This window comes from Neoarius graeffei, chromosome 22 (assembly GCF_027579695.1).
Source record: "Neoarius graeffei isolate fNeoGra1 chromosome 22, fNeoGra1.pri, whole genome shotgun sequence".
In the NCBI taxonomy this organism is placed as follows: domain Eukaryota; kingdom Metazoa; phylum Chordata; class Actinopteri; order Siluriformes; family Ariidae; genus Neoarius; species Neoarius graeffei.
Genome location: NC_083590.1, coordinates 60618226 through 60634416, shown reverse-complemented (window position 1 = coordinate 60634416; position 16191 = coordinate 60618226). Strand labels below are relative to the sequence as shown.

At 46.3% G+C, this 16191-nt stretch overlaps 1 protein-coding gene across 2 annotated transcripts in view; it reads left to right on the top strand.

The window, feature by feature from the left end:
* The first annotated feature begins 4127 nt into the window (after positions 1 to 4127).
* Positions 4128 to 16191, top strand: part of LOC132871006 (histone-lysine N-methyltransferase PRDM9-like) — a 69422-nt gene continuing 57358 nt past the window's right edge. For both annotated transcript variants that reach the window (XM_060905155.1, XM_060905152.1), the window contains exon 1: positions 4128 to 4288. The gene's annotated coding sequence lies outside the window, so the exon portion shown is untranslated. The remainder of the gene's footprint in view (positions 4289 to 16191) is intronic.

Here is a 16191-nt window from a genome sequence, read left to right as displayed (position 1 = left end):
TACTATTGGGGCAGAAATAAAGGTTAGTGAGGTATGGGGAATGATTAGAAAGATGGGAGGAATAAGAAGGGATCTCTCTTTACCAATAATTAAAGACAATGATGGTGAAGCAGTAACTAATGAAGAAAAAGCAGAGATGCTTGCTAGGGCTTTTGTTAAGGTACATAGCTCTCAAAACTTATCAAATGAAGAGTTATTATGGAGAACAAAAAAGATTGAGGATAATGGTAACATACTGGGAAGGAAAGAAGTAAGTGAGAGTGTCCTTGATAAAAACTTTACATTGTTTGAACTGAAGAGAGCAATCATAGGTGTTAAGAATACATCTCCAGGTAAAGAAGGAATATGCTATAAGATGATTGACCAGTTATCTGATGTGGCTAAAAAAGTGGTTTTAAAGTTATATAATAAAGTTTGGGAACAAGGTAGGCTGCCCGCTAGTTGGAAACATTCAGTAGTTGTACCCATAGCTAAGACGGGTAAGGATAAGGTAGAGGTCAAAAGCTATAGGCCTATAGCTTTAACATCCAAATTATGCAAGTTAATGGAAAGGATGATAACTAAGCAATTGGTATACAAGATAGAAAAAAGAGGTCTTCTTTCTCCTCATCAGAGTGGATTTAGAAATGGTCATACAACTACGGACCCAATAGTCTGTCTGGAAAATGAAATTAGGAAGGCTCAAGTAAACAAGGAGTCAGTCTTAGCAACGTTTTTCGACATTGAAAAAGCATAGGATATGCTCTGGAAAGAGGGTCTTTTATCTCATCTCATTATCTTTAGCCACTTTATCCTGTTCTACAGGGTCACAGGCAAGCTGGAGCCTATCTCAGTTGACTACGGGCGAAAGGCGGGGTACACCCTGGACAAGTCGCCAGGTCATCACAGGGCTAACACATAGACACAGACAACCATTCACACCTACAGTCAATTTAGAGTCACCAGTTATTAGTTAACCTAACCTGTATGTCTTTGGACTGTGGGGGAAACCGGAGCACCCGGAGGAAACCCACACAGACACAGGGAGAACATGCAAACTCCACACAGAAAGGCCCTCGCTGGCCATGGGGCTCGAACCCAGACCTTCTTGCTGTGAGGCGACGGCGCTAACCACTACACCACCGTGCCACCTCGAGTCTTTTATTTAAATTGAATAAAATGGGAATAAACGGTAAAATGTTCAATTGGATTAGGGATTTTTTTAAAGAATAGAACAATAGAGGTAAGAGTTGGAGTAAACCATTCAAATATTTATACTGTAGAGAATGGTACCCCGCAGGGAAGTGTATGCAGCCCCATACTGTTTAATATAATGATTAATGATGTTTTAACAACATAGACTCCAGAATCAGTAGAGCACTTTATGCAGACGATGGGGCACTGTGGGTGAGAGGCCGAAATACTAATAATCTGAGGAACAGAATGCAAGCAGCAATAAACAAGGTCGAAAGATGGTCACATGAGTGGGGGTTTCATTTGTCTGTTGAGAAGACACAAGTTATCTGTTTTTCAAAAAAAAGGGCTAACCCTACAGTGGACCTCAGACTATATGGGCAGCCACTCAAGCAAGTGGATAATTTAAGATACCTAGGTGTATGGATTGATGTTAAACTTTCTTTTAAAGTACACATACAGAAGATTATTAATAAGTGTAAGAAGAGTATTAACATTTTGAAATGCTTAACAGGAAATGAATGGGAGACATCAAGCATATCCTTGAAAATAATATATAGTGCTTTAGTTCGACCAGTCTTGGATTATGGATGTTGTAAGATTTTATTCCTTTGTTTATAAATAATTGCAAGTATTTATTCTTGACCAAGAAGGCAGTAATTTATTTGTGACAAAATTGTATGGATTTATTCTGTTCAGTTAAAATGACCTTCTGTCTCAGCTAGACATTGTTTAAAAATTCCATTTAGAACATTCTGCTTATTTTGATATGAAATGTGTATTATTGATCAGATATGTGTCTGGACGGCACCAAGGTCTGCAATGATGTCAGACACACCCACACACACCCACAGCTGCATATCCAACGTGTCTTTGGGATTAAAAGTTAGATTTAAAGCCATGATTTAAGTTAGTTTTATAGCTAGGATTGTGATTTAGGATTGTTAGATTTAACCAGTCTCTTCAGTGTTGAATTTGAAATTGAAATGATTGAATGTTAGATTTAATGTTAGATTTAAAGCTGCATTAAGTGATTCATGTTAGTTTTATAGTTTTATAGTTTTATAGATTTATATTAGCCTTATTGCTGCACAAAGTGTTAAGACTTTATATTTTAGAGCTTTTTAAAGATCCTTTATTATTTTAGAACAGTGATTTTAAACTATTCCTGTGTAACCTGACCTTCGTCCAGTGGAAAAGAAACACACTTCTTTGCTAGACTAAACATGTCTTTGTTTAAAAAAATTGTCGTAAAAACATCTCGCGCGCTTTGACGTGCGTAAATGTTGAAATTGCTGAATTGCTGAAATATTATTTTGCTTATGATTGAAGGTTTCATTCACACACAGACACACACACATAGACAGATATCTAACAGTGATGTCATTTCATCCAGATAACACCCACATATAATAACCCTCTGTATTCTTGTCTAATTGTGGAACTTGCGAATAAAGATGTGAACTTCTTTGTGGGGTTCCTGTCTTTCTTTGCGACTAACCCCCAGACGTCTGGGTGGCACGAGGGCATTGGTCTCGAGAAGTTGACCGTTCTGACTGGGAGAACCCTTACAGATGTATAGTTTATAATTCAGCAGCTAAGTCTTCCTTATCAGAGCTGAACAGGATACAAGCCAAATCCCTTCGTATATGCTGTGGTGCCTTCAGAACCTCTCTAATCCCAGCACTTCAGGTGGAAACAGGGGAGATGCCGCTGGACCTCAGGCAGCTGAAATTATCAGTATTATATTGACATAATCTACAGGGTCATGAGGACAATCACCCAACCAAACAGGTACTCAGGGAATGCTGGGAGTATGGTCACCTCATATGTAGCTTTGGGTGGGATGGTAATCTGCAGGCAAATCAAGTGGGGATCAACAACGTTCCATTCGGTAAAACAATAGTAAGGTCAATCATTCGCCCTTGGTTATTCTGTTTCCCTGTTGTAAACATGGAAACAAAGGAGATAGTAAAATCTAGAGGTGTTTATCAGAATGTACAGCAGTATTTGGAAATAACGTACAATGATACAACACAGATATATACAGATGCTTCAAAAGATGAAACTGGTAAAACAGGAGCAGCAGTACATATCCCCAGCTACAATATTAATATCAAAAAAAGGACGTCAGATCATCTGTCAATTTTCTCAGCAGAAATGATGGCTATCATACTGGTCCTGCAGTGGGTGGAGGAGGTGAAGCCTAGTAAAGCAATCATCTGTTCAGATTCAATGTCTTCCTTAACCAGTATCCAAAGTGGAAAATCCACATGCCGACAAGACCTCTTAGATTAAATAAATCACCTCATATTTAATATAAATCAGCAAAAGCTACTTATTCAGTTCACATGGGTTCCAGCACATAAGGGAGTTGAAGGAAATGAAAGGGTGGACAGACTGGCTAAAGAAGCCACCAAGGCAAATGAGGTTGAACTTAAGGTTCCATTAAGTAAAGCAGAAATTAAAGTAATAATTAAAGACAACATCAATAGAATATGGCAGGATAGATGGAGTATAGAGGAGAAAGGAAGACGTGTATAATTTACAAAAGGAGGTAATAACAAGAAGGAGTGGTGAACTGAAACAGCAGGAGGAGGTGTGGATGATGAGGCTGAGGACTGGGCACACAAGTCTAAATGGTGGGTTGTATACCAGGGAAACATCAGTCTGGGGCCTGTGCACACTGTGGAGAAATGGAAAAAGTGGAGCATGTTCTTTTACACTGCAGACAGTATTCTACTGAAAGAGAGAAGATGAGGAGGGCAATAAGGAAATAGATGAAGTCAAAACTTAGGTGTGCTAAATGTGGAGGCAAACATGAATATGTCCAGTAGATGGCGGTAATACACTTTGCCTGTAAACTGCCATAAAACCTGACAGAAGAATAAGAAAGTTGGGATAAGCGGCGTCTTCCACCCTGGAACTCTATTCCAGTCCAGGTGGTGGCGGTGACGCGTCCAGTAGCTGCTTCTCCACCCGCTAGTAAACACTGGAGAAGAAAGAAAAAGCTGCTCGTCTGAATCGCTTTAGCCCCTCGATTTATAAAAATAAAAGCACATTATTGTGTCTGGCTCTGAGGATTTAAAACCTTGTTCTGCTTTAAACCCCTGAGGTAAGTTAAACTGAAGGTGTGTGGTCGAATCCCAAGTATATCTCCACTTTACTGTTTTAGTGAACTCCGTTCAGTCTGAAAAAATGCCGTGTGCACGCTAGACAGTGCACTATTTATCCACTCAGGAGAGAGTTGTAGTTTGGCTAACCTTTTTAATTGTATGTTTAAAGTATTTAAATAATCTTCACTTCAAGTTCATTTCCATCGCTTTCTTTTTTCTTCTAAATTGCAACTTCCTCGCAATTCCAACTTTTATTTCTCAAAATTCCGACTTGATTTCTCACAGACTTTTTTTTTTCTTCCCCTCGGGGTTTTTATTTTTTTAAATGCTGCTATTATTATTATTATTATTATTATTATTATTATTATTAAGGTAATCAGGCAGCCTCACCCCCTCTGCAGTGTGTTGAGCAGAAAGCTTTGCACACTGAAAATGGATGAAATCATAGGGGACTGTTTTAGGCATGGTTTCCCGAACCAGTGTCACGGTCTGAATTTACCAGGTAAATTTTATACTGTAGCAGCCACGGTCTGAATTTACTACAGTATAAATTTACCAACTTGGTATAATTGGGCCTAGTCTGAATTTACCAGCCTAATATGAGATTTATGTTCATGTTCATACTTGAATTATTTACACTTTATCTTGATGAATGATTTGAGTAAGACTCCTCATGATTATAATAATTTTATTTAGTTATTCTCTCAAATTTACCAACTTGGTATAATTAGACTGCTGTCATTGGGCCTAGTCAGAATTTACCAGCCCAATATGATAGATTTATGATCATACTTGATCCACAAATAAATTATTTTCACTTTATCTTGAAGAATATTGATTTGTTTGAGTGAGACTCCTCATGATTATAATAATTTAATTTAGTTATTCTGTCAAACTTACCAACCTGGTATAATTAGACTCCTGTCATTGGACCTAGTCAGAATTTACCAGCCCAATATGATATGGGATTTACGTTCATACTTGATCCACAAATAAATTTTCACTTTATCTTGAATGAATGAATGACCCGTGTTTTATTTCCAGTTCATGCATTAAGTAGGCTGATCAGGACCAGCCAGCAGCCAGGAATGATGAACTTTATATTCATGAATATTGATTTAAGTATATGAAAGAACGAAGTCAGAATGTAAAGTGTTTTGAACAACTTTAACTTTATTTACACATACTAATAAAATTCAATCCAAACCATTCTTGTCTACTGATAATCAAATCTCACAACTGTAGTCACAATTCGCGTTCTATTGGTCCACAAATGTGTTGAAATGCTCGGTACAAAATCGCAGCAAGAAATGGTAAATTTAGACTTCCCGGAAGTTGACCGGGAAAAAAATCAGTATGCGCATGGTAAATTTATACCAGTGCATGATCAGACCGTGACACCAGGAGGTCTTGTTATTGGAAGAATTGTATAGCATTGAGCTCGAAGCCTCTGATCCCTGGAGAGAGAGAACTGTGTCTAACAATTAGCTCTGGCAGCAACGAAACCTCTTACTTTAACTCAGGGCTAAAGGCCCAACTCACACAGCTCTGCATCCTGTTTTCGCTCTGGTTTTATACGCAGGACCTTTATTATCTCCGCCAAGGAGGTTATGTTTTCGGTAGCGTTGGTTTGTTTGTTTGTTTTTCTGTTTGCAACATTATGGGAAAAGTTATGAACAGATTGCTCTGAAATTTTTTCCAGAGGTGTGACGGGGCACAAGTAACAATCCATTAAATTTTGGCGGTAATCTGGATCACCTTCTGGATCCCGGATTTTTTTTTAAAGGATTCTTTATTGTTGCGAGATGAGCTGCTTGGCGGAGGTCTGTGCTCTCCAAGTGCTTTTCTAGTTTTTAAATAAATTCCTGAGAGGATAGTGTCTCCATCCTTGACTCTTGTATACTGCATAAATGGGCATTTTAAAAAAATATATATTTTTGAGAGTTAAAATCGACCGCAAAGTTGGCATTCGAGCTGAGCCAGCCAGCCCTGAGTGCGTGACATCACGGCAGTAACCAGTTTTAAAGTGCACTGTAACAATTCTTACGGAGGGGTGGAGCACAGAGGACAGCAGGATAGAGATCAGGTTCAACAATAGTTTTATTGCCACACTTTTCAGTGGTTTCTCATGAACATACACACCCAGACACACGCACGCACGCGCGCGCGCACACATCAGGTGTCTGGTTCGGGAGAGCTCCTCTGCTCTCACTCTCCCTCCTTAAATAGGGCGCGGTCACTGGGAAGACACACACAAACACAGGTTAATTGTCATCAGGTGTAGTGATTCTGCCACTTACCTTCCCTGACTCCGCCCTCCTGTCACAGACCGGCGCTTGACCACGCCCCCGCTGCCACATACCCCCACCGCCCGACTCAGGCCGGGCGGCCGTCCGGCCCGCAGCCGATTTCTCCCCCCCCCCCCCCCCCCCCCCCCCCCGATGGGAGAGGAAGTCCATCATGACCATCTTAAAATTGAAGGGTTGGAGTGCCAGATACCAACGGGTGATCCGCGCGTTGGCATCTTTCATGCGGTGGAGCCACTGGAGGGGCGTGTGGTCCGAACAGAGGGTGAAAGGGCGCCCTAGCAGGTAGTAACGGAGGGTGAGGACCACCCACTTGATTGCCAGACACTTTCTCGATCATGCTGTAGTGCCCCTCACACACTGACAGCTTCCTGCTAATGTACAGGACGGGGCAGTCCTCACCTCCTGGGACAAAACCGCCCTCTGTCCGATGCATCGGTCTGCAACACAAAGGGGAGAGAAAAGTCAGGGGAGTGTAAAAGTGGCCCCCCACACAATGCAGCTTTCACCTCAGAAAAAGCCCGCTGGCATTGCTCCGTCCACTGGACCGGCTCTGGTGCCCCCTTTTTAGTGAGATCAGTCAGCGGGCTGGTGACGTCCGAATAATTAGGTATAAACCTACGGTAATAGCCAGCCAGCCCCAGGAACTGTCTCGCCCCCTTTTTGGTGTTGGGCCTCGGGCAGGCCGCAGTCGCTGCCGTCTTATTAATTTGGGGACGCACCTGCCCGTTGCCCAAGTGGAAGCCCAGATACCGTACTTCCACCTGCCCAATTGCACACTTCTTTGGGTTGGCTGTGAGCCCCGCTCACCTCAGCGACCTAAGGACGGCCCTCAGATGTTCGAGGTGCCTCTGCCAGTCATTACTGTAGATGATGATATCCTCTAGATAGGCAGCCGCATACATGGCGTGAGGGCGGAGGACTCTGTCCATCAGCCGCTGAAATGTAGCGGGCGCCCCAAACAGCCCAAACGGAAGGGTGACGAATTGGTGTAAACCAAACGGTGTGGAAAAGGCCTTTTTTTTTTTTTTCTCTCGGGATAGTGGAGTCAAGGGATTCTGCCAATATCCCTCCGTCAAATCCAGCGTCGAATAAAAGCGAGCAGTGCCGAGTCGATCGAGCAACTCATCAATACGAGGCATCGGGTACGCATCGAATTTAGACACCGCGTTGACTTTTCTATAGTCCACACAGAACCGGACCGACCTGTCGGCCTTGGGTACCAAGACCACCGGGCTGCTCCAGTCACTGTGGGACTCCTCGACGATGCCCATTTCGAGCATGGTCTGAAGTTCTTCCCGAACCACCTTTTTTTTTTTTTTTTTTTGTGTTCGGGTAGTCTGTAAGGGCGGCTACGCACTACTACCCCCGGGGGCGTCTCTGTGGTGCTCTATGAGGTTAGTGCGACCGGGTAGGGGCGAGAACACATCCGAAAACTCGGCCTGCAACCGGGCGACCTCTGTGAGTTGGGTTGGGGAGAGGTGGTCTCCACAGGGGACCAGAGAGGTCCGTGATGCCAATGCCCCCTTTTGGACCTCCGGCCCCAGCTCCGCCTTCTCTGGAGCCACCGACACCAACGCCACGGGGACCTCCTCATTCCAGAGTTTAAGTAGGTTGAGGTGGTAAATTTGTAGTGCCCCACCCCTGTCTGTTTGCCTCACCTCATAGTCGACGTCCCCGACTCGCCGTGTGACCTCAAAGGGCCCTTGCCACTTGGCGATCAATTTGGAGCTCGATGTGGGCAACAGTACGAGTACTTTATCTCCCGGTGTGAACTCCCTAAGGCGTGTACCCTTGTTGTTCTTGGGCCTGCCGCAAATTCTCCTGGGTTAGGTGGGTGAGCATGTGGAGTTTTGCGCGCAGGTCCAGAATGTATTGGATTTCGTTCTTGCTTTGTGAAGGTCCCTCCTTCCAATTTTAACACAGCACGTCTAGGATGCCGTGTGGCTTGCGCCCATATAATAATTCGAACGGGGAGAACCCCATGGAGGCTTGGGGAACCTCTCGCACTGAGAACAACAAGGGCTCGAGCCACTTATCCCAATTACGTGCGTCCTCACTTACGAATTTTTTTAATGATATTTTTGAGGGTGCGATTGAACTGTTCCACTAAACCGTCCGTTTGTGGGTGATACACACTGGTGCGGATCGGCTTAATCCCCAATAACCCATACAGTTCGCGCAGTGTTCGCGACATAAATGTAGTACCTTGATCAGTCAGAATCTCTTTCGGGGTTCTGACTTGGGAGATGACGCGGAAGAGTGCCTCTGCAATACTGCGTGCTGAGATATTGTGCAGAGGCACTGCTTCTGGGTATCACGTTGCATAGTCCACCAGAACCAATATAAAGCGGTACCCTCATGCTGACCGATCTAATGGCCCAACGAGATCCATCCCAATTCTCTCAAATGGGGTCTCGATCAATGGAAGAGGGCGCAAAGGCGCTTTTGGAATGGCCGCTGGATTTACTAACTGGCATTCGCGGCATGCCGTACACCACCTACGAATATCGCCGCGAATCCCTGGCCAATAGAATCGGGCCATTATTCAGGCTAGTGTTTTATTCTGCCCTAAGTGTCCAGCCATGGGATTAAAGTGCGCCGCCTGGAATACCAATTCCCGGCGGCTCTTCGGAATCAAAAGCTGCGTGACTCGCTCTTTAGTTTGAGTGTCCTGCGTCACTCGGTATAGCCTATCCTTCATAATTGCGAAGTAGGGGAAGGACGGGGTTTCGTTCGGCTGGAGCATTTGACCATCGATTACTCTCACTTGGTCAAACGCATGTCGCAGAGTCTCGTCTCACGATTGCTCTAATGGGAATTCTGCGAGGGACTCCCCGAGAGAGAGAGGAGGGGCCGGCGGCTCCTCACTCTGACGTGGAGATGACGTAGACGGCTCTGCGACAGCTGCTCCCGCCAAAATGACACCGGGACCTCCCCCCGTTAAATGGCAGGACCCACTCTTTACTAGGTGCGTCATTAAATCCCGAAATCCCGGCCAATCAGTCCCCAAAATTAAAGAGTGGGTAAGGCGAGGATTAACCGCAGCCTTCACTATAACTTTTTCCCCTCTGAAAAAAATGTGGACCAACACCAAAGGGTAGCTGTGAATGTCCCCGTGCACACACAACACCTTCACCCCCTGTGCTCCCCCCCAATGCCTCGTTTTGCACCAGGCTTTGGTGAATTGAGGTCTGATTACAGCCAGAATCCACCAATGCCTGATATGTATCCCCTTGGATACTCGCCGATATGCTATACGCTCCGGCCCGATCGAGGGCGGCCTCTGGCGCGTCGGGGATCCGAACCACCGCGCCCACTTCTATCGCCGTGCACTGCTGTTGAAAGTGGCCCGGTTCCCCGCAGCGCCAGCAGACCGGCCCGGGCTTTCCCTCTGCACCAGTGATCTGGGGCTCACTCACCTGAGGTGGGGGAGAGACAGACACAGAAGGGAGAAACGGGAGGGCACCGTGGGTGTGGCGGGCCGGCTGGGGTGGTGCCAGCCCCCGCCTCCGCGGTGGGGGAATGGGGCGAGGACGGGACACAGGAGGAGAGAGACGCTGGAGGACGCTGGACCCACATGCTGGAGGACGGCCCGGCGGAGGTCCGCGTAGGCCAGCTGGCGGTCGGCGGGGAGCTGTAGCGCGGCCAGCTTTGCTTCTCCCGTTAGCAGGGGCAGAAGGCGTGCCACGCGCTGCTCCATCGGCCACCCTGAGGCTTCAGCGACTTGCTCGAAGAGCGTGATGAACGCCTCGGGGTCGTCCTGCGGGCCCATCTTGGTGACGGTGAGGGGAGACGGGCCCGTGGCAGGAGCGCTGGTGGACCCCGCCGACGCGAGGAGGTGCCGGAACGCCTCTCAATCTTCTTGTTGGGCCAACACCAGGGCCTCGAACCACTGTTCTTGCTCCTTTCGGATGGTGAGTAGCGCCTGGTGCTGGCTTTGCTGGGCCGTGACGAGGGCGTGGACCAGTTCAGCGAACGGGAAGGACTCCATGGGGCTGTTAGGCTGCTGTGCTCCAGATCCCGGGTTTCGGCACCACTGTAACAGTTCTTACGAAGGGGTGGAGCACAGAGGACGGCAGGACAGAGATCAGGTTCAACAATAGATTTATTGCTACACTTTTCAGTGGGCTCTCATGAACCTACACACACACCCAGACACACGCGCACACATCAGGTGTCTGGTTAGGGAGAGCTCCTCTGCTCTCGCTCTCCCTCCTTAAATAGGGCGCAGTCACTGGGAAGAGACACAAACAGGTTAATTGTCGTCAGGTGTAGTGATTCTGCCACTTACCTTCCCTGGCTCCGCCCTCCTGCCACAGACCGGCACTTGACCATACCATGCCCCTGCTGCCACATGCACATATTTAAAACTCCTGTTACCCTTCCTTCTGAATCCCACGTCAGCACTGGTTTATGAGAATATGACCTGGTGGTTTTCTGCAAATTTTTTCAATGTTATTACATAATTATTAAAAAAAATATATATATATATACGCACACAAGCAACCCTGCTTAGCCGATTCCATGTGTGTAGCTTATGAATTCCATGTGTGTAGCTTATGAAATCTTTCTCTTACAGTGGTCAGTACTCTTTTAAATGAAGAAATATATAAATACATAATGGTAATTAGAAAAAAATATGATTTATGTAACAATAGATAGATGAGCAAAATCACTAGCTGCTAAACTTGGTCTACACAGACTGTGCACTGAATCCATGCAGGGTCTCTCTGCCTGCTGGCGGATCCACACGACATCACAAATCTGGATCAGTGTGGCTCCAGACTCCCTTGGGATTTTTCCAGACGCGTTTATTTTTTTCAGCTTTAGACAGATGGCCTTGTGCAAAATTACCCTTATGGATGTGTGTGAAGGGGTGTACTTTCATATAAAAAACAAAACATGAAATTGGTCCAGGATATGCGCTTTAAGGTCAAGGTCTTTAGATTAGATAACTTTATTGATCCCTTTGGGTGGGTTCCCTCAGGGAAATTAAGATTTCAGCAGCATCATTATAGATAAACAGAGAAAAGAAATGGAGAGATCTTCTAGATAAATTAAAATTAAGTATTTACATATACAAATATATGAGAATAAGATATGGGGAAGAAAGGAGGAGGGGGAAGGAGAAAAAAAAAGGTGGGGAGAAGGGGGGGCGGCGGTAGGAGAGATATTGCACATTGTCCGGTATTGTTTATTGTTAGGCTAGGCTACTGCTCCTTCCTGTCCTCTGTCCTCCTGTTACGCCTCCTCCCCTCCAGAGAGCAGTTGTACAGTCTGATGGCGTGAGGGACAAAGGAGTTTTTGAGTCTGTTCATCCTACACTTGGGAAGGAGCATTCTGTCACTGAACAGGCTCCTCTGGTTGCTGATGACGGTGTGCAGAGGGTGACTGGCATCATCCATGATGTTCAGTAGTTTGTCCATAGACCTCTTCTCTGCCACCGTCACCAGAGAGTCCAGCTTCATGCCAACCGTAGAGCCGGCCCGCCTGATTAGTTTGCCCAGCCTGCATGTGTCCTTCTTGGATGTGCTGACCCCCCCCAGCACACCACGATGTAAAACAGGACACTGGCAACCACAGACTGATAGAACATCCACAGGAGTTTTCTGCAGATGTTAAAGGACTGCAGCCTCCTAAGGAAGTATAGCCTGCTCTGTCCCTTCCTGTATAAGTGTTTGGTGTTGCAAGTCCTGTCCAGCCACTGTCCAAGGTACTTGTAGGAATCCACAGCCTCCACCTCGACTCCCTCGATCAGAACTGGTCATGACCTTGGTCTGGACCTCCCAAAGTCAATGACCAGCTCCTTGGTCTTCGAGATGTTGAGCTGCAGATGGTTCCTGTTGCACCACACAGCAAAGTCCCTCACCAGGCTCCTATACTCCTCCTCTCTGTCGTCACCGACACACCCAACGATGGCTGTGTCATCGGCAAACCTCTGGATGTGACACAGCTCCGAGTTGTAGCAGAAGTGCGCGGTGTACAGGGTGAAGTGAAGAGAAGAGGGGCCAGCACCGTGCCCTGGGTTGCTCTGGCCTGCCCTCGGAGGGATGTAAACACAGATGATCATGTGACTGAACTAACAACCTGCGTTTTCTTCCCCCCCCCCCCCCCAAAAAAAAAAATCTGTCCCTCTGAGTTACATGGAGTCAACAGGAAATCTTTTGGTGGAGAGGGTGGAGACCTCGACTGGCTATCGTAGCCTGCAGGGAATCGGCCGTCAGACATTCTGTCGCATGTCCCAGACCCGGTGAAATGTAACTGAATTGTCTTGGCCAGCCCTAAGGGTCCCATCTGCATCTCCTCATTGCTGAGGAGTGTGCTCCCATCACCCAATCAAGCATCCAGCCAGAGCAGGTCATGATATTTTTTTTTTAACCATATTAACATGCCATTGTTGTGTATTATGCCTGATGTCAAGACTCTCATCTTTGCGAGCCTACCACACAGATTTAATACTTGTCATTTTTAGGGCATACCTAACAACCTGTGTTCCCCCCCCCTCCCCCCCATCTGTCCCCCTGAGTTACATGTTGGTCCTGGGATTGAGATGCTGGCCTCTTCTGCCCCTCGGACCTGCTTGATCCATCCTGGTGCCCTGTGTCTGGTCGGAGTTTTATCGCATTGCTCCTGTGAAGGACGGCCCCATGAGGACAGTTGAGGGTTATACCTGGAGGATGCTCTGGACTCTTACAGTAATGCTTTTATGGCTGCGGACTACAGTTCACTTGCTAACTTTAGGACTGCAGTTGTCATGAACAGTTTTGCACTCAAGTTTCAATCAATGAAGTTATAATATCACCGAAACGATCATGTTAAAACTGTTAATGTTATAGTCATGCTGTCTGTTGTTGCCCAAATGAGGACGGGTTCCCTTTTGAGTCTGGTTCCTCTCGAGGTTTCTTCATGTCGTCTGAGGGAGTTTTTCCTTGCCACCGTCGCCACAGGCTTGCTTATTGGGGATAGATTAGGGACAAAATTAGCTCACATTTTAAGTCATTCAAATTCTGTAAAGCTGCTTTGCGACAATGTTTATTGTTAAAAGCGCTATACAAATAAACTTGACTTGACTTGAACTTCCTCGGCAGATAATATGGCCACAGGCTAACGCCTAGCAGCTCCAAGTCCGGGCAACATAAAACTGTCTTTACAGAGATGTGTCCTGGGTTACAACAGCGATTGTTAACATATGATGAGTCCCCCACCTTTGCAGGGGTGATAGCGTTCCGGCGCGCCGCGCTGGATTTCCGGCGCGCCGTGGCTGGGGGGAAAAAAAATCTAGTTCGCCCATTGTCCTGTGTCATTCTGAGATGCGCAGATAGACAGTAAAGGGAATTCCCTTTACTGTCTATCTGCGCATCTCAGAATGACACGACAATGGGCGAACTAGATTTTTTTTTTTTTTTCCCCCCAGCCACGGCGCGCCGGAAATCCGGCGCGGTGCGCCGGAACGCTATCACCCCTGCCTTTGCTTTTCCCGCATGTGTTAGTGTCTCTGTCGGCTCTCACAGCAGTGAATCCCCGCAGGTCCACGTTAGCATCCGGTACAAGGTGTGTTAGCCATGTCTCCGTAAAGATAAATAAGCTACTCTCCCGGTAAATCCGCTGGTTGTTCAGAGCGGAAAGCTTGTCAACTTTATTCGGCAGTGAGTTCACGTTCCCCATGATAACGGAGGGAATGGATGGTTTGCAGCGCCGCCGATTGTCTGCTAGCCTAGCCTTTAGCTTAGCTCCAGCTTTGCAGCCCCTGGGTTTCCTCCTCAGCTCGGCCGGGATGGGGTGTCGTATCCCGGCTCGTCCCATTTGTTTTCAGGGTCAGCAGCTCCTCTCTCAAATAAGTGAGAAAACTGGCTCCTGGTTGCGTGTTAAAGTTAAAAATATCCATGTTACATAGTGTGTTTTACTTATCTCTTCGTAAGAAGAGCAGAAAAGTAAAAAAAAAAAAAAAAAAAGGTGGAAAAAAAGAGGTTTAAAGAGCTAAAAACTATAGAGCTACTGGAGAGGCAGCCGTCTCCCACAGCGCCCATACTAGTGGATAGCCCATACTTTTGATAGCTATTGACCAAAGCCAGACTCAGCAGGCGAGTGTGGTTGCAATGGCCTCTTTGTTCGGATTTATTGGAGATTCTTCGGATTCCACAGATAGTAATACATATGACTGCGATAGTCCTTAAATTGGAGTGTGTACATGCTACTGCTATACACGTAGAACCATATCAGTTCAAACCATCTGAAAGTGAATCTGATAGGAGCACGTTGGCCATGGAAGCCCTCACCTAACGAAATAAAGCCAGAGAACAAAGCTGTCTAGAGAACTGGATGGAATTGAACTGACAGTCTCATGTGACTCTCATTAAAACAGGATAGGTGTTATAACTTATGCAACATACATGTACACGCATGCATTTTCACTGATGAAACATAAAAGGCTAATTAAATAATCAAGTCAACTTCATTGTCAAATATGCTATACATGCTTAACATGCAGCACAGATGAAATTTCAGTCCTCTCTGACCCACAGTGCAAACAGGCAATGCAATAAATAAAAATAGAATAATTTAAACAATATAAACACTTTAGATAAGAAATAGACATAGACTAAACCCTTATATGCACATTATATATAAATTAAGCAAAAGGACAAAAATAAACAGTCAAGGGCACTTGAGGTATAGCAGATAAACATGAAATAAACAATAAACTAATAGCTGTTAAGGTGAGGTAGTGCGGAATAGTGCAAATGAGCGAGGTAAAGTGAAATGTGCAGTCCCTGAGTTCAGTGTGCAAATGAATGTTGTGTGTCTGTGTGTGTGTGTGTTGGGGGGGGGGGGGGACTGTGAGGGTGACATGATGTCAGATGCTGAAGGGGGGACGGGGGCATGCGGGCAGAATCTGTGGCGGGGGCAGAGGGGGGAGGATGGGCATAACAGGGAGGGAGTTGAGTCTCCTGACCGCTTGGTGAAAGAAACTGTCCTTGAGCCTGCTGGTTTTGGCCCGGAGACTCCGCAGTCTCCTCCCCGACGGCAGCAGGCTAAAGAGGATGTGAGATGGGTGGGTGGGGTCACGTGCAATCCTGATGGCTTTGCGGGTGAGGCAGGAGTTATAGATAACCATAAGAGAAGGGAGAGAGACACCAGTGATCCTCTCAGCTGCTCTCACGATGCTCTGCAGAGTCTTGCAGCAGGACATGGTGCAGGCGCCGTACCACATGGTGATGCAGCTGGTCAGGATGTTCTTGATGGTGTCTCTGTAGAATGTGTGCATGATGGGGACTGGGGCTCTTGCTCTCCTCAGTTTGTGGAGGATGTACAGACGCTGTTGGGCTTTTTTTTTTTTTTTGGCCAGTGATGTGGTGGTGTTGCTCCAGGACAGGTCTTCAGAGATGTGCACACCCAGAAACTTGGTGCTGCTCACCCTCTCCACTGCAGCACCGTCGATAGATAGTGGAGCATGCTGGGTGTGCGCTCTCCTGAAGTCCACAACAATCTCCTTCGTCTTCTCCACGTTCAGGCGGAGATTGTTGTCCTTGCACCACATCGCCAGGCAGCTCACCTCACTCCTGTAGATTGTCTCATCGCCATTGTTGATGAGA